This window comes from Amblyomma americanum, chromosome 1 (assembly GCF_052857255.1).
Source record: "Amblyomma americanum isolate KBUSLIRL-KWMA chromosome 1, ASM5285725v1, whole genome shotgun sequence".
NCBI lineage: Eukaryota > Metazoa > Arthropoda > Arachnida > Ixodida > Ixodidae > Amblyomma > Amblyomma americanum.
In genome coordinates this window covers 119,504,892-119,532,691 of record NC_135497.1, presented here as the reverse complement: position 1 = coordinate 119,532,691, position 27,800 = coordinate 119,504,892, and the positions used below count along the sequence as shown (strand labels likewise).

The window sequence follows — 27,800 nt, the reverse complement described above, 5'->3', positions numbered from 1 at the left end:
ATCACCATCACTCGAGTGGGCGCGAGCTCGGCTGTGGTGGGCTGCTCGAGGCGCGCCGTAGCGAACATCAGCGCGTGGAGCAGCGGCGGTCCGGTCACGAGGGGGACCGATGGTCATCGGCAGCAGCCCGAGCATTCCCACGGCCAAAGTCAGACACTCGCTACTCGTCTATACGGCTCACCTGGTCAACACATGGCTGGAGAACGTAAGTGGCGATGCACCGCTAGGCAGACCAGCATTAGAGCGAGCCGTACTCCTATAGATGGCCGCCGATGGCCAGACGCGTTACGATCGCGGGGAGGGGGCTCTCGCCAGACGTCCGACAGTGCTACTTCTCGGGATGGCTTCTGGAACCGCCCGATTCAAGCTTTGCGCTGCCCTGCAGCTTGTGCAGTGCGAGGACCTACTGGGGTTAGAAAGCAAGACTCACGTTGGCGCACAGCTGCCCTTAGTTGCTGCGCGGTGCACTCAAGCTGAGTTGTAAGCTGAGTTGTAAGATCGCTTCATCTTCTGATGTGTTCCCAATGCCAACAATGAGTCCCTGAGACTGAGCGGCGACATTCCTGGAAGTTTCTAGCGGCTAGTGCGGTGAAGGCAGTTAGGGGGATGTGTGCCCGTGGCGCAAAGAGCCTCTTTTGCATTGCCTTGTGAGACGGTAAAGAATACGGGGGGGGGGGGTCTATGCGCCTTTTGAGTACATAAGCTGTTGCTCGGTGTACATGCAGGGTTGTTTCACAATGTCCGTTCAGGAGCCCAACCGGGCCGCCAGTGCCGGTCGGTGTCCTTCGACGATGGCAAGCGGCGTGTCATCGCCACCGACCTGGACCCCGAGGTGGAGCCGCTCACGCTGAAGACTTCCGTGGGCAGGCCCCCAACACCCCGGCCGCGGCTAACCGACGCAACACCTCTTCGTCGCCCAACGGCCAGTGCGACGAGTTGGGCGATGGCTGCTCGCGACCCCCCAGCGCAGCCTCGAAGGTGGGTGTCTCTGCCGCCGCCGCTTCCCTGCTGATGGAAATGGAGGTGCGCACGGGAGGCTGTTATATAAATTGGAGGATGTCTCTAATTATAAGCGCACTGTAACAGGGCCGTAGTTCGGCTCTGCTGTCGATTTTAACGTGGTCGCGATAAAAAGAGCTATTGTCGCCCGCGGCATCTTTGACCATAACCGAAAATCCACGATAATTCCCGCTGAGATGCAACGTAGAAGGTAGGTGGGCCACGGGGGTCACGTGACCTTGTGGCTCATCACAACCGGCCCACCGGATTGTGAGAAACGCGCACCGTGGCAGGTGGCAGTTGAATCAAACATTTGTCCCGTGAGATTGCTGGAAGGGCAACCTTGATCGCACAAGTCGCACCGGTGGCAGCACCATTGCGACAGTAGTGGTATGATGACTTCCGAAGATCTGTTTCCTGCCCCACTTGTTGTTGATGCGGGGTTCAGTGCGAAACCTTGTCCCCTGGAAGGTCTATGGAAGAATGTGGTCTTCCATCTGTTGTCACTGCATATATATGCTGGCAGGAATCTCTTGTTGCGTATGACTGAAGCGTTCCCATGTGTCTTCATTCAGTGAGCTAGCGCGCCCCACCGTGACGAGAATAAGCGCTTTGAGACCTCACACGCTGGCGGCTCCTCTGCGCAGGTATTGCCGATGGCCATGCACGAGCCGTACCCGGGCCGTCAGTGGCGGTCGGTGACCTTCGACGATGCCAAGCGGCGTGTCATCGCCACCGACCAGGATGCGGAGGTGGACACGCTGAATCTGAAGTCCATCGTGGAAGGCCCCCGACACTCCGGCCGTCGCGAACCGACTGCTGTTGAAACTTCGTTTTCTTTTCATATTTATCCTGTGTATTTGTGTCATTTTTTAATACGCTTCGCGAGACAAAACACAGGCACCTCCCGATTGTTTATGGCCGGCAGCGGCTCCCCTCGGCGACGGGACTCTGGGAACCCGAGGGAGAGGGCCAAAGGTTGAGACAAGCGGAGAGCTCCTCCGTATGGAGGGGCAAGGGAAAAGGACAGAACGAGCGGGGAGCCCCAGCGATGAGCATGCAATTTCTCGAGCTCTTGCTCCCCTCCTAATGAACAGTTTGTTTCTTGCAATAAACTAATTTACGTAAACGATAACAATCTACTGTCATCAGAAACGAACTAAATCATTCGGTTTCTACAACTGTACACCACCCCTTCGTCGACCGACGGCCAGTACTACGAGTTGCGCGAGGGCTCCTCGCGGCAACCCAGGGCAGTCGCGGAGGCGGGCGCCCTTACAAAAATTTCTTTACACAATCCACAGACTGTCTATGGACTTTAGTCTAAGAAGTCTATAGACGGTCTATAGACAAATCCAGTAGACCATTCTAAATACAATCTATAGATTTTTCGCCATACACTTTCAGTAGACTTTTGTTGTGTATAGACAGTCCCATAGATAAATGTCTACAGAAGGTAAATAGGTCTATAGGCAGTCTATAAACACAGGTCTATAGACAGTCTTTAGAAAATTTATAGATTTATGGCCATACACTTCCTATAGACTTCTGTCCATAGACCGTCTATAGACAAATGTCTAGTGATAACAGACACACGTCTATAGGCAGTCTATAGATGATCTATAGACTTATGCCATACACTTCCTGTATATTTGTCTATAGACAAAAATCTACTGGTCCAGTAGACATAGGTCTATAGACTGTCTATAGACATTCCACAGTTATATGGCCTGGCAATGCTGTAGATATTTGTCTATAGACAGTCTATAGAGCTCTGTCTAAAAAAACCTTAATTGACCATTGTCTGTAGGCTGCCTACAGACAGTCTACCACTGTTCAAAAAGGTCACCACACGGTCTTCACAAATGACATGACGATCAATATACTTACAATTTATTTTATTTCCAAGCTATGCAGGCAAGGAATATGCAACACATGCACCATAAGAATACACCACATAAAAATAAATGCTGAAAGTAATAGTCCGAATATAGTTTCCTCAGAAGCAATCCAGCGACCTGTTGTCTGCAGTCAGTCATCCGGGCATGTTGACCTGTACAGTGGAAGAAAAAAAATAAGAGAAACTGAAAAAAAATTCCCACTCCATCTCTACAAATGTGCTTTAAAAAACAAGGCATATATATCCTGGCTATCCCATTGAAGAAAGCTAGTCATGCTTTGGTTTGGTTTTATGTGGTCCAAAAAACCCAAGGTGACTCAGGCCATGAGAGGCGCCGTAGTGAAAGGTTGTGGAGTAATTTCGGCCACCGGCGGTTTCTTACCGTGCACTGACATTGCATAGAACACAGGCCTCTAGCATTTTGCCTCTATCAAAACGCGACAGGCTAGACCAGGATCGAACCTGCATCATCCAGGTTGTGGTAGTAGTACAGTTTATTTGGGACAAAAAAAATACAAAATTTGTCCTGGGTGAGAAGGCAAATGGCATTTTTGCCTGATGAGGCCATCCCACCCCTGACAGCAGTGGCAACCACTATAGGCATATTCGAACACATTTGCAGTACAGTACATCGTACAACAACCAATATGTATGGAAGCACACAAAACAAAACAAATGGACAACCCTGAGGACTGTGTGCATGCTTCTGTATATGGAAAAAAAAGATTTACAGATTCCCAAATACAATTTACACGTACAACACACCCAAATGTCATCCATGACACAAAAGAAATTCTTTGACTTATTATTCCATTAGGTACATATGTCTTAGTGTTTTCTTTAGGTAGTGATGGGTAGATTGGTAAAAATTGAAACATGGCTGGATATTGATTCAATAAATTTGCTATTTGCATACATAATCTCACATCACCATAGTTGGTGGGAGATCGGGGCCCCTATATTTTATCTTCCCTAAGGAGATGTGGAGTGTGTTTCTTTTTGTACTGAACCTCAATATTTGAATGGTGTAACATATACTGCTGCACGATTTCCAGAAATAACTTATATTTGAATAGCTTACTGATCTCTAGTATGTCATAGACCTTAAAGCATGGGAAGCAATGTTCTATTTTTGGTATTTTCGAATACCACATATTGAGCTCTTTTGCAGAGGGTGCAGCTAATCAAGGTTTCTTTGTGTTGTGTCTGACGATACCAGGGAGCAGTATGTTAAACGTGAATGAAAGAGAGCATAGTAAGTTTATTGCTTCACTGGCAACCTGCTTAATATGCCAAAAACACGTGAAGTTCAATTCGGAGAGCTTCTGTGTGCGAATTCCAGAGAAACATTTCATGAATGATAACACCTAGAAAGCAAATCCTCTTAGACTGGTTGATAATGTTATTCCGGAACTTCAATTTGAACTCACTATCTGTTTTGCTACTTTTAGGCTTGAAAATCAGGTATTCCATCTTGTTTATCTTTAGGTCTAGTTTATTAAAGGTTGACTAAAAGTCTAAATAGTGAAGCCATTCATTTGCTTCCCTGTAAACGAAGCTTTCATTGCAACCTGAAAAAAAAAATACATTAGTGTCATCTGCATGTAATACCATTTCAGAGCAGCCTGGGGTGTTTACAATATCACTCATATATATCAAGAATAATATGGGGCCTAGAATGGATCCCTATGGAACTCCGTATTTAATAGTGCCTCAATCGGATTTGGTGCTCTTTATTATGGTGTATTGCTCCCTGAAAATTAAACAGCTTTCCATCAGGGCATGTGCTGTACCTTGGATTCCATAGAACGGTAGCTTTATTAATAATATATCATGATGGACAGAATCAAAGGTTTTCCTGAAATCAAGAAAGAAACCCAAAGTAAGCTTTCCTTTCTTAATGTTGTCAAGAATTTTCTGTTTAATATAAAGTAAAGCAGTTTCAGTTGCCTTATTCTTTCTGAATCCAAACTGCTTGTTTACTATCAAGTTATGCAGAGTGAGGAAATCAACAATTCTTTTGTTCATTATGTGTTCAGCAACTTTTGAAAAGACTGAAAGCACTGACATTGGTCTATAGTTGTTCGTCTTCAAAAGCACCACCTTTATGAATAGCTGGAACATGCGGAAGCTTCATTTGGTTTGGAAATATCCCTACTTGAAGTACGCAGTTGCATATATGCGTAAGGACTGGAGTTATCAGTGTGGCTACAACTTCACGGGGGAACTTTCACATCATCGTAGGCTGATGCACAGTTGTCCTTCAGCGTCATGATTATGTTGAGGACTTCTTCGGCTCAAGTTGGAGTGAGAAATACAGCTTGAGGACATTGAACATTAATATATTGTTCACATGATAATGTACCATGAATATCATTTGAGGCACCAACTTCTACAAAGTGCATGTTGAAAAGGTTTGCAATGTTTTTGTCAGTTCAGCCCTGTGTAGCATAGCGGTAACGTCATCTTGTGTAATAACCTTAACTTGCAGCTTTTCTACAATCTCATTTTTTTTGCTTAGCATGTCCTCATCCTGGGTTTCAGTCAATATATGAAGCTCTAGGGTTAGACAGCGACTACGCCACTCCAAATCATCAAGGTCCGGCTTCCGCTGAGTTATATCACTACCTACGTTGTTAGATTCCAGCCCTTCAACTCACTACGTCAGTTGTTTTGTAGTTTTTTCTTGAACAGTCAGGTGGTTCTGAAAGTCGTCAAACTTATCAGAGAGCAACTGCATTTGCGTCTCAAATGCATCAAACTTTTTTGACAAAGGCAAAAGAGCATCAAGCTTCGTTTCAGTCTGCAGTAATCTGAGTATCACATCGGAATCATGCTTCGGATTTTCTGTGGTGCTTGTGCCGTTGTGGTTGCCTCGAAAAGAGTCACATTTCCATGCTTTCTTTTTGGCTTCGTGCTTAGCATTGAAAGATTCTTCTGTTATTCCCGCACATGCACCACGATGAAAATTAAATTTGCACTCTTAGCATGTTGCAAAGATGCTATCAGTGAGTGGAAGACGGACGTCAAGCACAACAATTAGCTATAGTATGCTCAGATCTTGTACAAAAAACTCATCTACTTAGGGGCAGCGACGACATAAAAGGAAAACAAAATCACATTCAGTGAGGCATAATTATGCACAAACCTGCACAAAGGCAGAGACTGTTACATGATGCTCGCAGTTACGGTCACCACTGCCAAGTGAGGTCCCAGTGGAAGTAATCTTCTTTTATAGCCCACAGTGAACCGTTGATGCTGTGCCGGATTTCCGTGTGACACCGACAACCACGCCTTCCTGGTACGCTGCTCGAGACTACCGTCCGTCTTCAGGGCACGTGCGATGACCAGTGAGATGTACGGCTGCACAGTGGGTAATCTGCACAAAGGCAGAGACTGTTATGTGATGCTCGCAGTTATCATCGCTACTTTGCAGTGGTGACGATAACTTGACGTAGCTTTACATAACATAACTGACGACTTGGCATAACTTGAGCACCTGAAGAACACGATTACCACTGAGCCATCACGCCGGATTCATCATTTCAGTAAATATGCATGACAAATTCTATGTGGCTGTCATAAAACATTGTAACTAATATCCACATTCCGTGCAGCACTCTACCTCTACACTAAATAGCTATTGCGAATACTGACCTCTGTATGCATTCCCTTTACATTAATTGGAATAGAATACTTAGAAAACTTGTGCCACTTATCATTGACTCGCTACGAGCTGTTGAGAATGCTGCTCCATAAAACGTACATTCAGTGCTCCTTGCAAAAGAATCCCAACTGGAGAATATTCAAGCATTTATTCTTATACCCGCTATTGAACAAGCGCTTCAAAATACCCTGCATGAAGCCTGGTACGTACGCCGATACTGAAACAGGCACAAGCCATGCAAAACCTACCAGGCAGACTGCGAACCAGTTCACCACGGTTTTGCGCCCACAACTTGAAACACTAAGACGAAACAGCATACTCATACACCAGAGTGGGCTCTTTGGAACAAGTGGGTTACAGCGCTTCCATGCCGTGCTGATTATGCAGAAAAACTCACAGCACATAGTGGCTGCAGCAGCGCCATTTCAGAACCATACGTGAGCTTCAGACGACAAGCTCATTATTGTAATGATGAAATACCATTTCAAATTGAGTTTTTACTTCAAGTGCAGCCTGGACAGAGCAGTAAAAAGGAGACACTTGCATGCAGGTACCCTAACCTAACGCTGATAGAAAAATCAACGAAAGCAACGAACACGCTCAAAGCAAGAATTATTTCATTGAAACAATTAACGTGTTCATCAAAAGGCGCAGCCATAATAAAACAGCGCGAGCAGAATTGCATTCGCGGCGCAAATAAGCGCCAAGTTACATTGGCGTTTTTGTAATGTAGCAGTGTGAGATCAGAAACGCATACTCTGCCTCACGCACAATTGGTACTGGAGAAATTTGTGCACGCGTAAGCGGGGTTTATGAACGAGCCTCTCGGAACGAAATGTAAGCCATCTCTTGTCGAGGCGACTTTTACTCAGCTTTCGAAATGAATTGCCCGCAGGCCAGCGGCGGCGGCCAACCGCTCGGATAACAGGGATGGACGAATCCATACGTGTGCAACGAAAGGGGAGACGGGATGCAGCTCGTAGGTTCTTCGCGGTGTTTGTACACACTCGCGATTTGCGCCGGCAACCACTTTTATTTCAACCAGCACTCTATTATCATTCCTCCACCGCCGCTTCACTACATCTTTGACAAACGCCTCGAGCTCTAGTCAATAGCGTTACAAAACATATTTGGTGAAACGTCGCTGCCCACGACGCGCACCGAGTGAGCGGCTACAACAAACAAGCAATTAATGCACACCTCTCAATGAACATCACTCCATGGTCCCGACAGGCGATAACACAAATAATAAAAAATAAATGTAATCCACCTCTGAACTTGATTGTGCGTTTGCGAAGATGCCAAGTAAATCGTGCTCACACGGCTCTAACGCATAGTTTCATTTCGGCCTTCACTCACGGGCTAAGCGATATTTCTGGCTGTGAACCTACATTTCAGCACGGAAAAGCCAGTAGAGAGCTCGCGAGGATGTCTTACCGTCCCGGGTTTCGCACCGAGTGCCTTTCCGCGCGCAAGGAAAGACATAGCGGCACAGACGTAAGCGCATTATTCGAGAACATGGCGGGTGCCGCTGCTCACACAAACGTGCTTACAAACGTGGATAGGAAGTTTGTCGCTGCGCACATAATCTGCTCTGCACACACAGCACTGCTTAGAGTGGCTGAGGAGACCGGATGAATAAAAATAATCGTGTAGGCTTACCGTAAGTGGACGATTAAGTTGAATTTCAATCAAAACTTAATCCACGAGAGACAACGCCGCCGACGCCGACACACCGGCGTACACAGTTGTTTGCTGCCCGGATGATTTTCCGCCGCCTCCGGGCAAAATGGTAAAAAGTGAAACAGAAACCAATTTCACTGTCATGTCTATATTGGTTGCACTCTTGCCAAGTGTAGCTTGCTCTAGCATCCAAGAACACAAAGGGGCATTGGTTTAAAGCATAAATTCTCCACTCGCGCTTTAAAAACCTTATTACTTTCGCGAAAACCGAAACCTTACAACCTTGTCCATGCGCGCCGCATCTCCCTTCGAATAGTATGTGGCGCACTTTTCAAATAATTATAATAGTGCATAGCATAACGTCTTTGCACGGATCGTCTGCATTCTGCCTTTTCTGACGAATGAAATGTTTTCCCAATCCAATAACGTCTTTTTGGCGTGTGCTCGTGTTTGGAAAACCGGTATGGACAACAGCGTGTTATCGCCTCCGATGCAGCAGGTGTACGGCGAAGAACGAAAATATACTGGGTTTCTGATTGTTGAGTCGCAGCACTTTATCACATGAATGCAAACTGCAAAGGTATAAATGGCATATCTTAATTCCGCAGAGAACCATGATCTTTGAGTCTCTTCTAATCATGTTTCTGAGAGATGGGCACATCCTTGAATTCTCACCCCCGTTATTCCCCCTTATTTTGCAGGAGGTTTTAAGGAGAAATAAATGTAGTCACTGATGAAATGCTTCTTAATTTATGCGCGTTGGACAGTAACGATAGAACGATGTAATCGTATATTCTCGAGCGATTCCTTTAAGGGAGAGTGTGTTCGTTTGATGTAGTACAGTTTGCAGCAGCCTTACTTCAGAAATGGGTGCCTTTCCTCGCTCTACCTGTCAGCATTAAAGATTATTGAATTATATTCTCAATATACGTCGCGGTTTAAGGAAAATTAGCTCTTCAAAGCTTCTAAAAACAATATACATGAAGATATTGCATTGCCGTTGGACAATATTTTTTTTTATCCCTGAAATAGCAAAGGAAGCGGAGGACTTTGACAATAGTTGCGGTCACCCGATGCAGTTTGGTTCGTGGGGGTTTAACGTCCCAAGCAAACTCAGGGAATGAGGGATGCCGTAGTGAAGGGCTCCGGAAATTTCGACCGCCTGGGGTTCTTTAACGTGCACTGACATCGCACACTACACGGGCCTCAGGAATTTCGCCTCCATCGAAATTCGACCACCGCGGCTGGCAACGAATCCGCGTCCTTCGGGTCAGCAGCCGAGCGCCATAACCACTTAACCACCGCGGCGGCCCGATGCAGTTCTACTCAGCATGCAGTGCGAAAAGAAATGGATATTTTATGGACTTAGTCGAAAGGCAGTGTATACATTGTTAGATAAAATTAGGATTGTTATAAACAATAGGCAATATGTCTATAGACAATAGTCTATACGTAGTCTAAAGATTGTCTATAGACGATAAGAAATTAAGGCGGTTGAGAGATTTTGGTCTATAAATTGTCTGTAGGTCGTCTATAGACAAATGGCTGCTAAGCCGGTTATAGACTAGTCTATAGATGGTTTATAGATTGTCTATAAACAAAAGGAAATTATGGCGGTTATAGGCATTAGTCTATAGATGGTGTATAGATTGTCTATGGAGAAAAGGAAATAAGGCAGGTATCAACTTTAGTCTGTAGAAAATCTATTGTCTGCCTATAGACAAAGGAAAATTATGTTTACTATAGACTTTGGTCTATAAATGGTCTATAGACTTTTTATGCACAAAAGGAAATGAGGCAGTTATAGGCTTCAATCTATAGATAATCTATTGACCGTCTATAGACAAAGAAAACTTGTCTGTTACAGACTAGCCTACAGATATTCTATGGACCATCTATAGACAGAACAAAATTAAGGCGGTTATAGACTTTACTCTATAGATAGTCTATTGACCACTTATAGACGGAAGGAGATTAAGGTTGTTATACACTTTAGTCTATAGACAATCTATTGACTGAATATAGAGAAAGGAAAATTGTCTGTTATGGACTTGCGTCTATAGATGATCTATAGACATTCTATGGACAAAAGGAAGTAAGGCGGTTATAGACTTTAGTTTATAGATAATGTATTGACCGTCTGTAGACAAAGGAAAATTATATTTGGTGTAGAATTTAGTCTATAGATAGTCTATGGACCATCTATAGACAAAAGGAAATTAGGAAGGTTATAGACTTTAGTCGATTGAGCATCTATACAGTGTCTATTGAAAACAATAGTCTAAAGGGCGTCTATAGTGTCTATAAAAATCTATAGACAGTCTATAGAACATTTTCATAAGGGCGTCGCGTCCGCCACCACCGCCAAACAGCCTGCATGTGTATCCATCTCTAATTGTAAATAATACTTGATGCCAGCAGGCGCGCTGTCGCAAATTTCGACCACCTGGGGATCTTTAACGTGCACTGACATCGCACAGCACACGGGCGCCTAAGCGTTTTTCCTCCATAAAAACGCAGCGGCGTGGTCGAAATTATTCCGGAGCCCTCCACTACGGCACCTCTCTCTTCCTTTCTTCTTTCACTCCCTTTTTTACCCATCCCTTACGGCGTGGTTCTGGTGTCCAACGATATATGAGACAGATACTGCGTCATTTCCTTTCCCCCCAAAAACCAATTATTATTATTGTTATTATTAAAAACAAAAGCCGGCCATGAGGAGCTCGCCTCTGTGGGTGCGGAAGACTGAGCGCGACGAAACGCACTCAGAGAAAAGAAAGGAGGAAAACAGTAAAGTCATTTCATTCTGTCGAGGAGGAGGAGAAAACTTTATTCTAGTCTGCGGCTTTGTGGCATCTTCAGAGATGTTCTATCCTTGGGTGTGTACCCAGGAGTCTCCTCTGTCGAGCTCGTCCAGTTCTAATCAGTGGTCGGTTGACCTCAGTCCAGGACTCCCCTGGCCACTGCCACCCGTTGATCTCGCTGTACCAGACCTTGTTGGTCTTCACAGCGGTCGCTGGAAAGCAGTTTCTCCCATAGGTCCGCACTCGGGTTTTGTATTTTGGGGACCACGTCTATGTTTTGGCATCTGTTGAAGTTTCCTTTTCCACTCCACCATAATGGGGTGATTGACTAAAGGTAGACTCAGGGCATCAAAAAAAAGCGTGGTACACGTGTGAATATGGTGAGTACGGGAATTATTACTCCTTTTCGTCCACTTGAGTGCAGCCATACGGCTACAAATGGGAGCTAGTAGGGAATTTTAGCTTCGCGTAGACGGACACCGGTTTACCGGACGCCGGCTGCGCACGCGGAGTGCCCCGCCTAACCGCACCGCTGTGACTGCGTGCGCGTGTGCATCTAGCGGCCTCTATTAATGCGACAGCATCAGCTGTAACCACACCAAAATCCCGGGGATATCTGGTGTCAGGAAAGTCGCTGATTGGTTGAGGGAGCTCACGTGACTTTGTGATGTCATCACAACAGACCACCAGGTTGTGAGCAACATAGGAAGGGAATTGAAATTGAAATTAAATAAAGTGATATGTGGGAATGTCAGCACCGTCTACTACCTGCTACTGCTTCTTGCAGTGCGAATATCGCAGATGATGGGCCGACAATTGCAAAGAAACTGACGCAATCACGCACAAAAGTTGCAAAAGAAGCGACAATTGTGAAATATAATGCTTTCACATACCGCTCTTTAGGTGAGTGACGCGTCACCGTAGCTTCTTGCTTTAGTTTATAACCGTGTGGCTTGCTGGAGAGGAATAATAACGAGTGATCATTAATGCGGCAGAAGTGACATATGTGCTATCATGAGACTCTAACCTACCCCTTGAGACAGGAGACAATAACGAATATAAAGAAAAACAGAACGGGAGAACGACTCATGCAACGGCGAACTTCATCTAACTTCATTCGCTGAGAAGCCAGAAGATATAAGGAAAACCGAAACATGCGCAGAAGCAAGCCCACACACAATCAACAAGACGGTTCAAGATACGAAATCTCGCTCCTAAAAAAGGGTTACAAAGATATCACTAAAACAATCTCCCTATCTTTCTGACATGATCTGGTAGGGCCAGAATTACACATGTCGATAACGTGGCAGAGAGCAACCTCTACGCATTTAATCCCATAATCATCTTGATCAGTCCGACCACATTCACTGCAGGACAAAGGGCACTCCCATATCTCTTAATCCTGGCCTGTGTCAGCCACTGTCACCTTATTCCCGCAAACTTGTTAATCTCGTCCGCCCACCCAACTTTCCGTCGCCTCCTGCTACGCCTGACTTCTCTTGGAATCCTGTACGTCACCTTCAAGGACCATCGGTTATCTTGACTTGGCATTACCCTGGCCAGGCCAATTTCTTCTTTTAATTTCGGTTAGGTAATCATTAGACTGCGTTTATTCCCTCACCCGTTCTGCTCTCTTCCTGTCTCTTAACTACACCTATCATTACACCTGTCCCTTTTCTTTTAATAGCTCGCTGCGATGTCCTCAGTTTAAGTTGAACCCTTTTCGCTAGCCTTGACGTTCCTGCTTCATAAGTGGGTACAGATATAATATATTACGGATAAGATACAGATATATTAGTAAACTGCCATTCGTGATTTGATAGTTCCTGCGAAATGCGCTAAATTCCATTCTTATTTTTCTTGTTATTTCTCTATTGCGCTGACGGTGGGTGATGGTGGTGATGGAAGTCTGAGCAGAAAAGAAAAGGGAAAAAAAGATTTTATATATTTTTGATACTTCGACTTCTTCATCCATTCCTTCATTGCCGCCTTTTCTTCTTCTTTATACCGCACAGCTCAGGAGAAATGTGAGAGCATTGATGCCTATAGGAACAGGGACCGCGAAGGAATCATTCCAATAAATATCAAAAGATTTTTCCATCGTTACTGAGGCTCCAGAATAAATTTTGTGCTCTGGTGTCAACTGAAGGCCCCAGGGCTAAAAGGGGCTAATTAATGGTCCGCTGCCTATTCTAGCCTGGTCTCATTCCGTGTGTTTATCGGCGACATGCTAAAGCGATCACCATCACTCGAGTGGGCGCGAGCTCGGCTGTGGTGGGCTGCTCGAGGCGCGCCGTAGCGAACATCAGCGCGTGGAGCAGCGGCGGTCCGGTCACGAGGGGACCGATGGTCATCGGCAGCAGCCCGAGCATTCCACGGCCAAAGGCAGACACTCGCTACTCGTCTACACGGCTCACCTGGTCAACACATGGCTGGAGAACGTAAGTGGCGATGCACCGCTAGGCAGACCAGCATTAGAGCGAGCCGTACTCCTATAGATGACCGCCGATGGCCAGACGCGTTACGATCGCGGGGAGGGGCTCTCGCCAGACGTCGACAGTGCTACTTCTCGGGATGGCTTCTGGAACCGCCCGATTCAAGCTTTGCGCTGCCCTGCAGCTTGTGCAGTGCGAGGACCTACTGGGGTTAGAAAGCAAGACTCACTTCAGCGCATAGCTGCCCTTAGTTGCAGCGCGGTGCACTCAAGCTGAGTTGTAAGATCTTCGCTTAATCCTGCTGATGTGTTCCCAATGCCAACAATGAGTCCCTGAGACTGAGCGGGCGACATTCCTGCAAGTTTCTAGCGTCTAGTGCTGTGAAGGCAGTTAGGGGGATGTGTGCCCCGTGGCGCAAAGAGCCTCTTATGCGTTGCCTTGTGAGTCGGTAAAGAATACGGGAAGTCTGTGCGCCTTTTGAGTACATCAGCTGTTGCTCGGTGTACATGCAGGTACTTTCACAATGTCCGTGCACGAGCCCCAACCGTGCCGCCAGTGCCGGTCGGTGTCCTTCGACGATGGCAAGCGGCGTGCCATCGCCACCGACCTGGATCCCGAGGTGGAGCCGCTCACGCTGAAGACTTCCGTGGGCAGGCCCCCAACACCCCGGCCGCGGCTAACCGACGCAGCACCTCTTCGTCGCCCAGCGGCCAGTTCGACGAGTTGGGCGATGGCTGCTCGCGACCCCCCAGCGCAGCCTCGGAGGTGGGTCTCTGCCGCCGCCTCTTCCCTGCTGATGGAAATGGAGGTGTGTACGGAAGGCTGTTATATAAATTGGAGGATGTCTCTAATTATAAGCGCACTGTAACAGGGCCGTAGTTCGGCTCTGCTGTCGAATTTAACGTGGTCGCGATAAAAAGAGCTAATGTCGTCGCGGCGTTGGCGGCAACGTTGACCATAACCGAAAAATCCACGAAAAGTCCCCCTTAGAAGCAACCTAGGAGGTAGGTGGGCAACGCGGGTCACGTGACCTTGTGGCTTCATCACAAGCGGCCCACCTAATTGTGAGAAACGCGCACCGTGGCAGGTAGCAGTTGAATCAAACATTTGTCCCTTGAGATTGCTGGGAAGGGCAACCTTCCCTTACAAAAATTTCTTTAGAAAGTCCATAGACTGTCTATAGACTTTAGTCTAATAAGTCTATAGATTATCTATAGACAAATCCTTTAGACCAGGCTATAAACAATCTATAGATTTATGGCCATACACTTTTAGTAGACATTTGTCTATAGACAGTCCATAAACAAATGTATAGGTCCATAGACAGTCTATAGACACAGGTCTATAGACAGTCTTTAGAAAATTTATAGATTTATGGCCATACACTTCCTATAGACTTCTGTCCATAGACCGTCTATAGACAAGCGTCTACTGATAATAGACACAGGTCTATAGGCAGTCTATAGATGATCTATAGACTTAGGCCATACACTTCCTGTAGATTTCTGTCTATAGACAAAAATCTACTGGTCCAGTAGAAATAGGTCTATAGACTGTCTATAGACATTCCACAGTTATGTGGCTTGGCATTGCTGTAGATATTGTATATAGACAGTCTAAAGAGCTCTGTCTAAAAAACCTTAATAGACCATTGTCTGTAGACTGCCAATAGACAGTCTACAACTGTTGAAAAAGGTCACCACACGGTCTTCATAAATGACATGACGATCAATATACTTTCAATTTAGTTTATTTCCAAGCTATGCAGGCAAGGAATATGCAATACATGCACCATAAGAATGCACCACATAAAAATAAATGTTGAAAGTAATGGTCCGATTATAGTTTCCTCAGAAGCAATCTTGCGACCTGTTGTCTGCAGTCAGACATCCGGGCATGTTGACCTGTACAGTGGAAGAAAAAATTATGAGGAGCTGAGAAAAATATTCGCACTCCATCTCTACTTTACAACACAAGGCATATATATCCTGGCTATCCCATTCAAGAAAGCTAGTCGATGTTTTGGTTTGGTTTTATGTGGTCCAAAAACCCAAGGTGACTCAGGCTGAGAGGCACCGTAGTGAAAGGTTGCGAAGTAATTTCGGCCACCTGCGCTTTCTTACCGTACACTGACATTGCATAGAACACAAGCCTCTAGCATTTTGCCTCTATCAAAACGTGACAAGCTAGACCAGGATCGAACCTGCATCATTCAGCTTGTAGTAGTAGCACAGTTTATTTGGGACAAAAAATATACAAAATTTGTCCTGGGTGAGAAGGCTAATGGCATTTTTGCCTGATGAGGCCATCCCACCCCTAACAGCTGTGGCAAGCACTATAGGCATATTCGAACACATTTGCAGTACAGTACATCGTACAACAACCAATATGTATGCAAGCACACAAAACAAGACAAATGGACAACCCTGAGGACTGTGTGCATGCTTCTGTATATAGAAAAAAAAGATTTACAGATTCCCAAATACAATTTACACGTACAACACACCCAAATGTCATCCATGACACAAAAGAAATTCTTTGACTTATTATTCCATTAGGTACATATGTCTTAGTGTTTTCTTTAGGTAGTGATGGGTAGATTCGTAATAATTCAAAGATGGCCGGATATTGATTCAATAAATTTGCTATCTGCATACATAATCTCACATCACCATAGTTGGTGCGAGATCAGCACCTGTATTTTATCTTACCTAAGAAGATGTGGAGTGTTTCTTTTTGTATTGAACCTCAATATTGGAACGGTATAACATATACTGGTGCACGATTTCCAGAAATAACTTATATTTGAATAGCTTACTGATCTCTAGTATGTCATAGATCTTAAAGCATGGCAAGCAATGTTCTATTTTTGGAATTTTCGAATATCACATATTGAGCTCTTTTGCAGAGGGTGCAGATAATCAAGGTTTCTTTGTGTTTTGTCTGACGATACCAGGGAGCAGTATGTTAAACGTGAATAAAAGAGAGCATAGTAAGTTTATTGCTTCACTGGCAACCTGTTTAATATGACAAAAACACATGAAGTTAAATTCGGAGTGCTTCTGTGTGTGAATTCCAGAGAAACGTTTCATGAATGATAACGCCTAGAAAGCAAATCCTCTTAGACTGGTTGATGATGTTATTCCGGAACTTCGATTTGAACTCACTATCTTTTTTGCTACCTTTAGGCTTGAAAATCAGGTATTTCATCTTGTTTATGTTTAGGTCTACTTTATTAAAGGTAATCCAAAAGTCTAAATAGTGAAGCCATTCATTTGCTTCCCTGTAAATGAAGCTTTCATTGCAACCTGAAAAAAAAATACATTAGTGTCATTTGCATGTAATACCATTTCAGAGCAGCCTGCGGTGGTTACATTATCACTCATATATATCAAGAATAATATGGAGCCTTGAATGGATCCCTATGGAGCTCCGTATTTAATAGTGCCTCGATCGGATTCGGTGCTCTTTATTGTGGTGTATTTTCCCTGAAAATTAAACAGCTTTCCATCAGGGCATGTGCTGTACCTTGGATTCCATAGAACGGTAGCTTTATTAATAATATATCATGATGGACAGAATCAAAGGCTTTCCTGAAATCAAGAAATAAACCCAAAGTAAGCTTTCATTTCTTAATGTTGTCAAGAATTTTCTGTTTAATATAAAATAAAGCAGTTTCAGTTGCCTTATTCTTTCTGAATCCAAACTGCTTGTTTACTATCAAGTTATGCAGAGTGAGGAAATCGACAATTCTTTTGTTCATTACATGTTCAGCAACTTTTGAAAAGACTGAAAGCACTGACATTGGTCTATAGTTGTTCAAGTCTTCAAAAGCACCACCTTTATGAATAGCTGGAACACGCAAGCTTCATTTGGTTTGGAAATATCCCTACTTGAAGTATGCAGTTGCATATATGCGTAAGGACCGGAGTTATCAGTGCGGCTACAGCTCTCACGGGGGAAACTTTCACATCACCATAGGCTGATGCACAGTTGTCCTTCAGCGTCATGATTATGTTGAGGACTTCTTTGGCGAAAGTTGGAGTGAGAAATACAGCTTGAGGACATTGCACATTCATGTATTGATCACATGATAATGTGCCACGAATATCATTCGATGCAACAACTTCTACAAACTGCATGTTGAAAAGGTTTGCAATGCTTTCGTCAGTTCAGCCCTGTGTAGGTAATGCACAGCGGTAATGTCATCTTGTGTAATAGCCTTAACTTGCAGCTTTTCTACAAATTCATTTACTTTGCTTAGCAAGTCCTCATCCTGGGTTTCAGTCAATATATGAAGCTCTAGGGTTAGAAAGCGACTATGCCACTCCAAATCATCTAGGTCCTGCTTGAGCTGAGTTATATCACTACCTACATTGTTAGATTCCAGCCCTTCAACTCACATTGTTGTTTTGTAGTTTTTTCTTGAACAGTCAGGTGGTTCTGAAAGTCGTCAAACTTATCAGAGAGCAACTGCATTTGTGTCTCAAATGCATCAAACTTTTTTGACAAAGGCAAAAGAGCATCAAGCTTCGTTTCACTCTGCAGTAATCTGAGTATCACGTCGGAATCATGCTGCGGATTTTCTGTGGTGCTTGTGCCCTTGTGGTTGCCTCAACAAGTCACATTTCTATGCTTTCTTTTTGGCTTTGCGCTTAGCACTGAAAGATTCTTCTGTTATTCCCACACATGCACCACGATGAAAATTAAATTTGCACTCTGAGCATGTTGCAAAGATGCTTTCGGTGAGTGGAAGACGGCAAGCACAACAACGAGCTATAGTACACTCAGATCTTTTGCAAAAAACCGATGCACTTAGGAGAAGCGACGACATAAAAGGAAAACAAAATCACATTCAGTGAGGCATAATTATGCACAAACCTGCACAAAGGCAGAGACGGTTACATGATGCTCGCAGTTACGGTCACCACTGCCAAGTGAGGTCCCAGTGGAAGTAATCTTCTTTTATAGCCCACAGTGAACCGTTGATGCTGTGCCGGATTTCCGTGTGACACCGACAACCACGCCTTCCTGGTACGCTGCTCGAGACTACCGTCCGTCTTCAGGGCACGTGCGATGACCAGTGAGATGTACGGCTGCACAGTGGGTAATCTGCACAAAGGCAGAGACTGTTATGTGATGCTCGCAGTTATCATCGCTACTTTGCAGTGGTGACGATAACTTGACGTAGCTTTACATAACATAACTGACGACTTGGCATAACTTGAGCACCTGAAGAACACGATTACCACTGAGCCATCACGCCGGATTCATCATTTCAGTAAATATGCATGACAAATTCTATGTGGCTGTCATAAAACATTGTAACTAATATCCACATTCCGTGCAGCACTCTACCTCTACACTAAATAGCTATTGCGAATACTGACCTCTGTATGCATTCCCTTTACATTAATTGGAATAGAATACTTAGAAAACTTGTGCCACTTATCATTGACTCGCTACGAGCTGTTGAGAATGCTGCTCCATAAAACGTACATTCAGTGCTCCTTGCAAAAGAATCCCAACTGGAGAATATTCAAGCATTTATTCTTATACCCGCTATTGAACAAGCGCTTCAAAATACCCTGCATGAAGCCTGGTACGTACGCCGATACTGAAACAGGCACAAGCCATGCAAAACCTACCAGGCAGACTGCGAACCAGTTCACCACGGTTTTGCGCCCACAACTTAAAACACTAAGACGAAACAGCATACTCATACACCAGAGTGGGCTCTTTGGAACAAGTGGGTTACAGCGCTTCCATGCCGTGCTGATTATGCAGAAAAACTCACAGCACATAGTGGCTGCAGCAGCGCCATTTCAGAACCATACGTGAGCTTCAGACGACAAGCTCATTATTGTAATGATGAAATACCATTTCAAATTGAGTTTTTACTTCAAGTGCAGCCTGGACAGAGCAGTAAAAAGGAGACACTTGCATGCAGGTACCCTAACCTAACGCTGATAGAAAAATCAACGAAAGCAACGAACACGCTCAAAGCAAGAATTATTTCATTGAAACAATTAACGTGTTCATCAAAAGGCGCAGCCATAATAAAACAGCGCGAGCAGAATTGCATTCGCGGCGCAAATAAGCGCCAAGTTACATTGGCGTTTTTGTAATGTAGCAGTGTGAGATCAGAAACGCATACTCTGCCTCACGCACAATTGGTACTGGAGAAATTTGTGCACGCGTAAGCGGGGTTTATGAACGAGCCTCTCGGAACGAAATGTAAGCCATCTCTTGTCGAGGCGACCTTTACTCAGCTTTCGAAATGAATTGCCCGCAGGCCAGCGGCGGCGGCCAACCGCTCGGATAACAGGGATGGACGAATCCATACGTGTGCAACGAAAGGGGAGACGGGATGCAGCTCGTAGGTTCTTCGCGGTGTTTGTACACACTCGCGATTTGCGCCGGCAACCACTTTTATTTCAACCAGCACTCTATTAGCATTCCTCCACCGCCGCTTCACTACATCTTTGACAAACGCCTCGAGCTCTAGTCAATAGCGTTACAAAACATATTTGGTGAAACGTCGCTGCCCACGACGCGCACCGAGTGAGCGGCTACAACAAACAAGCAATTAATGCACACCTCTCAATGAGCAGCACTCCATGGTCCCGACAGGCGATAACACAAAGAATAAAAAATAAATGTAATCCACCTCTCAACTTGATTGTGCGTTTGCGAAGATGCCAAGTAAATCGTGCTCACACGGCTCTAACGCATAGCTTCATTTCGGCCTTCACTCACGGGCTAAGCGATATTTCTGGCTGTGCACCTACCTTTCAGCACGGAAAAGCCAGTAGAGAGCTCGCGAGGATGTCTTACCGTCCCGGGTTTCGCACCGAGTGCCTTTCCGCGCGCCAGGAAAGACATAGCGGCAAAGACGTAAGGGCATTATTCGAGAACATGGCGGCTGCCGCTGCTCACACAAACGTGCTTACAAACGTGGATAGGAAGTTTGTCGCTGCGCACATAATCTGCTCTGCACACACAGCACTGCTTAGAGTGGCTAAGGAGACCGGATGAATAAAAATAATCGTGTAGACTTACCGTAAGTGGACGATTAAGTTGAATTTCAATCAAAACTTAATCCACGAGAGACAACGCCGCCGACGCCGACACACCGGCGTGCCGGCGTACACAGTTGTTTGCTGCCAGGATGATTTTCCGCCGCCCACGGGCAAAATGGTAAAAAGTGAAACAGAAACCAATTTCAAGGTCATGTCTATATTGGTTGCACTCTTGCCAAGTGTAGCTTGCTCTAGCATCCAAGAACACAAAGGGCCATTGGTTTAAAGCATAAATTCTCCACTCGCGCTTTAAGAACCTTATTACTTTTGCGAAAACCGAAACCTTACAACTTTGTCCATGCGCGCCGCATCTCCCATCGAGTAGTATGTGGCGCCCTTTTCAAATAATTATAATGGTGCATAGCATAACGTCTTTGCACGGATCGTCTGCATTCTGCCTTTTCTGACGAATTAAATGTTTTCCCAATCCAATAACGTCTTTTTGGCGTGTGCTCGTGTTTGGAAAACCGGTATGGACAACAGCGTGTTATCGCCTCCGATGCAGCAGGTGTACGGCGAAGAACGAAAATATACTGGGTTTCTGATTGTTGAGTCGCAGCACTTTTTCAAGTGAATGCAAACTGCAAAGGTATAAATGGCATATCTTAATTCCGCAGAGAACCATGATCTTTGAGTCTCTTCTAATCATGTTTCTGAGAGATGGGCACATCCTTGAATTCTCACCCCCGTTATTCCCCCTTATTTTACAGGAGGTTTTAAGGAGAAATAAATGTAGTCACTGATGAAATGCTTCTTAATTTATGCGCGTTGGACAGTAACGATAGAACGATGTAATCGTATATTCTCGAGCGATTCCTTTAAGGGAGAGTGTGTTCGTTTGATGTAGTACAGTTTGCAGCAGCCTTACTTCAGAAATGGGTGCCTTTCCTCGCTCTACCTGTCAGCATTAAAGATTATTGAATTATATTCTCAATATACGTCGCGGTTTAAGGAAAATTAGCTCTTCAAAGCTTCTAAAAACAATATACATGAAGATATTGCATTGCCGTTGGACAATACTTTTTTTATCCCTGAAATAGCAAAGGAAGCGGAGGACTTTGACAATAGTTGCGGTCACCCGATGCAGTTTGGTTCGTGGGGGTTTAACGTCCCAAGCCAACTCAGGGAATGAGGGATGCCGTAGTGAAGGGCTCCGGAAATTTCGACCACCTGGGGTTCTTTAACGTGCACTGACATCGCACACTACACGGGCCTCAGGAATTTCGCCTCCATCGAAATTCGACCGCCGCGGCTGGAAACGAATCCGCGTCTTTCGGGTCAGCAGCCGAGCGCCATAACCACTTAACCACCGCGGCGGCCCGATGCAGTTCTACTCAGCATGCAGTGCGAAAAGAAATGGATATTTTATGGACTTAGTCGAAAGGCAGTGTATACATTGTTAGATAAAATTAGGATTGTTATAAACAATAGGCAATAGGTCTATAGACAGTAGTCTATACGTAGTCTAAAGATTGTCTATAGACGATAGGAAATTAGGGCGGTTGAGAGATTTTGGTCTATAAATTGTCGATAGGTCGTCTATAGACAAATGGCTGCTAAGCCGGTTATAGACTAGTCTATAGATGGTTTATAGATTGTCTATAAGCAAAAGAAAATTATGGCGGTTATAGGCATTAGTCTATAGATGGTGTATAGATTGTCTATGGAGAAAAGGAAATAAGGCAGGTATCGACTTTAGTCTGTAGAAAATCTATTGACTGCCTATAGACAAAGGAAAATTATGTTTACTATAGACTTTGGTCTATAAATGGTCTATAGACTTTTTATGCACAAAAGGAAATGAGGCAGTTATAGGCTTCAATCTATAGATAATCTATTGACCGTCTATAGACAAAGAAAACTTGTCTGTTACAGACTAGTCTACAGATATTCTATGGACCATCTATAGAGAGAACAAAATTAAGGCGGTTATAGACTTTACTCTATAGATAGTATATTGACCACTTATAGACGGAAGGAGATTAAGGTTGTTATACACTTTAGTCGATAGATAATCTATTGACTGAATATAGAGAAAGGAAAATTGTCTGTTATGGACTTGAGTCTATAGATGATCTATAGACATTCTATGGACAAAAGGAAGTAAGGTGGTTATAGACTTTAGTCTATACATAATCTATTGACCGTCTGTAGACAAAGGAAGATTATATTTGGTATAGAATTTAGTTTATAGATAGTCTATGGACCATCTATAGATAGAAGGAAATTGATGCGGTTATAGACTTCAGTCTATAAGTAGTCTATGGACCATCTATAGACAAAAGGAAATTAGGAAAGTTATAGACTTTAGTCTATAGAGCATCTATACAGTGTCTATTGAAAACATTAGTCTAAAGGGCGTCTATAGTGTCTATAAAAAGTCTATAGGCAGTCTATAGAACATTTTCATAAGGGCGTCTCGTCCGCCGCCACCGCCAAACAGCCTGCATGTGTATCCATCTCTAATTGTAAATAATACTTGATGCCAGCAGGCACGCTGTCGCAATAAAAACAAAAGCCGGCCATGAGGAGCTCGCCTCTGTGGGTGCGGAAGAGTGAGCGCGACGAAACGCACTGAGAGAAAAGAAAGGCGGAAAACAGTAAATTCATTTCATTCTGTCGAGGAGGAGGAGAAAACTTTATTCTAGTCTGCGTCTTTGTGGCATCTTCAGACATGTTCTATCCTTGGGTGTGTACCCAGGAGTCTCCTCTGTCGAGCTCGTCCAGTTCTAATCAATGGTCGGTTGCCCTCAGTCCAGGACTCCCCTGGCCACTGCCGCCCATTGATCTCGCTGTACCAGACCTTGTTGGTCTTCACAGCGGTCGCTGGAAAGCAGTTTCTCCCATTGGTCCGCACTCGGGTTTTGTATTTTGGGGACCACGTCTATGTTTTGGCATCTGTTGATGTTTCCTATACCACTCCACCATAATGGTGTGATTGACTAAAGGTAGACTCAGGGCATCAAAAAAAAAGCGTGGTACACGTGTGAATATGGTGAGTACGGGAATTATTTCTCCTTTTCGTCCACTTGAGTGCAGCCATACGGCTACATATGATAGCTAGTAGGGAATTTTAGCTTCGCGTAGACGGACACCGGTTTACTGGACGCCGGCTGCGCACGCGGAGTGCCCCGCCTAACCGCACCGCTGTGACTGCGTGCGCGTGTGCATCTAGCGGCCTCTAATAATGCGACAGCATCAGCTGTAACCACACCAAAATCCCGGGAATATCTGGTGTCAGGAAAGTCGCTGATTGGTTGAGGGAGCTCACGTGACTTTGTGATGTCATCCCAACAGACCACCAGGTTGTGAGCAACCTAGGAAGAGAATCGAAATCAAAATTAAAAAAAAGTGATATATGGGAATGTCAGCACCGTCTCAGCATAGGGATACCTGCTACTGCTTCTTGCAGTGCGAATACCGCAGATGATGGGCCGACAATTGCAAAGAAACTGACGCAATCACGCACAAAAGTTGCAAAAGAAGCGACAATTGTGAAATATAATGCTGTCACATACCGCTCTTTAGGTGAGTGAGGCGTCACCGTAGCTTCTTGCTTTCGTTTATAACCGTGTGGCTTGCTGGAGAGGAATAATAACGAGTGATCATTAATGCGGCAGAAGTGACATATGTGCTATCATGAGACTCTAACCTACCCCTTGAGACAGGAGACAATAACGAATATAAAGAAAAACAGAACGGGAGAACGACTCATGCAAAGGCGAACTTCATCTAACTTCATTCGCTGAGAAGCCAGAAGATATAAGGAAAACCGAAATATGCGCAGAAGCAAGCCCGCACACAATCAACAAGACCGTTCAAGATACGAAATCTCGGTCCTAAAAAGGGTTACAAAGATATCACTAAAACAATCTCTTCCTATCTTTCTTACATGATCTGGTAGGGCCAGAATTGCACATGTCGATAACGTGGCAAAGAGCAACCTCTACGCATTTAATCCCATAATCATCTTGATCAGTCCGACCACGTTCACTGCAGGACAAAGGGCACTCCCATATGTCTTAACCCTGGCTTGTGTCAGCCACTGTCACCTTATTCCCGCAAACTTGTTAATCTCGTCCGCCCACCCAACTTTCCGTCGCCTCCTGCTACGCCTGACTTCTCTTGGAATCCTGTACGTCACCCTCAAGGACCATCGGTTATCTTGACTTGGCATTACCCTGGCCAGGCCAATTTCTTCTTTTAATTTCGGTTAGGTAATCATTAGACTGCGTTTATTCCCTCACCCGTTCTGCTCTCTTCCTGTCTCTTAACTACAATTATCATTACACCTGTCCCTTTTCTTTTAATAGCTCGCTGCGATGTCCTCAGTTTAAGTTGAACCCTTTTCGCTAGCCTTGACGTTCCTGCTTCATAAGAGGGTACAGATATAATATATTACGGATACAATACAGATATATTAGTAAACTGCCATTCGTGATTTGATAGTTCCTGCGAAATGCGCTAAATTCCATTCTTATTTTTCTTGTTATTTGTCTATTGCGCTGACGGTGGGCGATGGTGGTGTTGAAGTCTGAGCAGAAAAGAAGAAAAGAAATGGGAAAAAAGATTTTATATATTCATGATACTTCGACTTCTTCATCCATTCCTTTATTGCCGCCTTTTCTTCTTCTTTATACCACACAGCTCAGGAGAAATGTGAGAGCATTGATGCCTATAGGAACAGGGACCGCGAAGGAATCATTCCAATAAATATCAATAGATTTTTCCATCGTTACTGAGGCTCCAGAATAAATTTTGTGCTCTGGTGTCAACTGAAGGCCCCAGGGCTAAAAGGGGCTAATTAAGGGTCCGCTGCCTATTCTAGCCTGGTCTCATTCCGTGTGTCTATCGGCGACATGCTATAGCTATCACCATCACTCGAGTGGGCGCGAGCTCGGCTGTGGTGGGCTGCTCGAGGCGCGCCGTAGCGAACATCAGCGCGTGGAGCAGCGGCGGTCCGGTCACGAGGGGACCGATGGTCATCGGCAGCAGCCCGAGCATTCCACGGCCAAAGGCAGACACTCGCTACTCGTCTACACGGCTCACCTGGTCAACACATGGCTGGAGAACGTAAGTGGCGATGCACCGCTAGGCAGACCAGCATTAGAGCGAGCCGTACTCCTATAGATGGCCGCCGATGGCCAGACGCGTTACGATCGCGGGGAGGGGCTCTCGCCAGACGTCGACAGTGCTACTTCTCGGGATGGCTTCTGGAACCGCCCGATTCAAGCTTTGCGCTGCCCTGCAGCTTGTGCAGTACGAGGACCTACTGGGGTTAGAAAGCAAGACTCACGTCGGCGCACAGCTGCCCTTAATTGCTGCGCGGTGCACTCAAGCTGAGTTGTAAGATCTTCGCTTAATCCTTCTGATGTGTTCCCAATGCCAACAATGAGTCCCTGAGACTGAGCGGGCGACATTCCTGGAAGTTTCTAGCGGCCAGTGCGGTGAAGGCAGTTAGGGGGATGTGTGCCCCGTGGCGCAAAGAGCCTCTTCTGCGTTGCCTTGTGAGACGGTAAAGAATACGGGGGGGTCTGTGCGCCTTTTGAGTACATAAGCTGTTGCTCGGTGTACATGCAGGTTGTTGCACAATGTCCGTGGTGGAGCCCCAACCGGGCCGCCAGTGCCGGTCGGTGTCCTTCGACGATGGCAAGCGGCGTGTCATCGCCACCGACCTGGACCCCGAGGTGGAGCCGCTCACGCTGAAGACTTCCGTGGGCAGGCCCCCAACACCCCGGCCGCGGCTAACCGGCGCAAGACCTCTTCGTCGCCCAACGGCCAGTGCGACGAGTTGGGTGATGGCTGCTCGCGACACCCCAGCGCAGCCTCGGAGGTGGGTGTCGCTGCCGCCGCCTCTTCCCTGCTGATGGAAATGGAGGTGTGCACGGGAGGCTGTTATATAAATTGGAGGATGTCACTAATTATATGCGCTCTGTAACAGGGCCATAGTTCGGCTCTGCTGTCGAGTTTAACGTGGTCGCGATAAAAAGAGCTATTGTCGCCGCGGCATCGTTGACCATAACCGAAAAATCCACGAAAAGTCCTTCTGAGAAGCAACGTACGAGGTAGGTGGGCCACGCGGGTCACGTGACCTTGTGGCTTCATCACAACCGGCCCACCGGATTGTGAGAAACGCGCACCGTGGCAGGTGGCAGTTGAATCAAACATTTGTCCCGTGAGATTGCTGGAAAGGGCAACCTTGATCGCACAATTCGCACCGGTGGCAGAACCATTGCGACAGTAGTGGTATGATGACTTCCGAAGATCTGTTTTCCTGCCCCACTTGTTGTTTATGCGGGGTTCAGTGCGAAACCTTGTCCCCTGGAAGGTCTATGGGAAGAATGTGGTCTTCCATCTGTTATCACTGCATATATATGCTGGCAGGAATCCTCTTGTTGCGTATGACTGAAGCGTTCCCATGTGTCTTCATTCAATGAGCTAGCGCGCCCCACCGTGACGAGAATAAGGGCCTTGAGACATCACACGCTGGCGGCTCCTCTGCGCAGGTATTGGCGATGGCCATGCACGAGCCGTACCCGGGCCGTCAGTGGCGGTCGGTGACCTTCGACGATGCCAAGCGGCGTGTCATCGCCACCGACCAGGATGCGGAGGTGGACACGCTGAATATGAAGTGCACCGTGGGAAGGCTCCCGACACTCCGGCCGTCGCGAACCGACTGCTGTTGAAACTCCGTTTTCTTTTCATATTTATCCTGTGTATTTGTGTCATTTTTTAAATACGCTTCGCGAGACAAAACACAGGCACCTCCCGATTGTTTATGGCCGGCAGCGGCTCCCCTCGGGCGACGGGACTCTGGGAACCCGAGGGAGAGGGCCAAAGGTTGAGACAAGCGGAGAGCTCCTCCGTATGGAGGGGCAAGGGAAAAGGACAGAACGAGCGGGGAGCCCCAGCGATGAGCATGCAATTTCTCGAGCTCTTGCTCCCCTCCTAATGAACAGTTTGTTTCTTGCAATAAACTAATTTACGTAAACGATAACAATCTACTGTCATCAGAAACGAACTAAATCAGTCAGTTTCTACAACTGTACACCACCCCTTCGTCGACCGACGGCCAGTACTACGAGTTGCGCGAGGGCTCCTCGCGGCCACCCAGGGCAGTCGCGGAGGCGGGCGCCCTTACAATAATTTCTTTACACAATCCACAGACTGTCTATAGACTTTAGTCTAAGAAGTCTGTAGACTGTCTATAGACAAATCCATTACACCAAT

At 45.6% G+C, this 27,800-nt stretch overlaps 2 long non-coding RNA genes and 1 pseudogene across 2 annotated transcripts; 1 reads left to right on the top strand and 2 right to left on the bottom strand.

Annotated features, from left to right (window-relative positions):
* The first annotated feature begins 763 nt into the window (after positions 1-763).
* On the top strand, positions 764-27,466 carry LOC144135348 (uncharacterized; annotated as a pseudogene).
* LOC144135339 (uncharacterized) lies at positions 2,883-8,336 on the bottom strand. Its single transcript, XR_013315456.1, has 3 exons — positions 8,229-8,336; positions 6,048-6,278; positions 2,883-3,052 (listed from the first exon to the last, which is right to left on the bottom strand). It is a non-coding gene; the product is annotated as an uncharacterized LOC144135339 (long non-coding RNA).
* Positions 15,305-20,637, bottom strand: LOC144135331 (uncharacterized). The gene is made up of 3 exons (XR_013315455.1): positions 20,551-20,637; positions 18,370-18,600; positions 15,305-15,392 (listed from the first exon to the last, which is right to left on the bottom strand). It is a non-coding gene; the product is annotated as an uncharacterized LOC144135331 (long non-coding RNA).
* Positions 27,467-27,800: the final 334 nt, after the last annotated feature.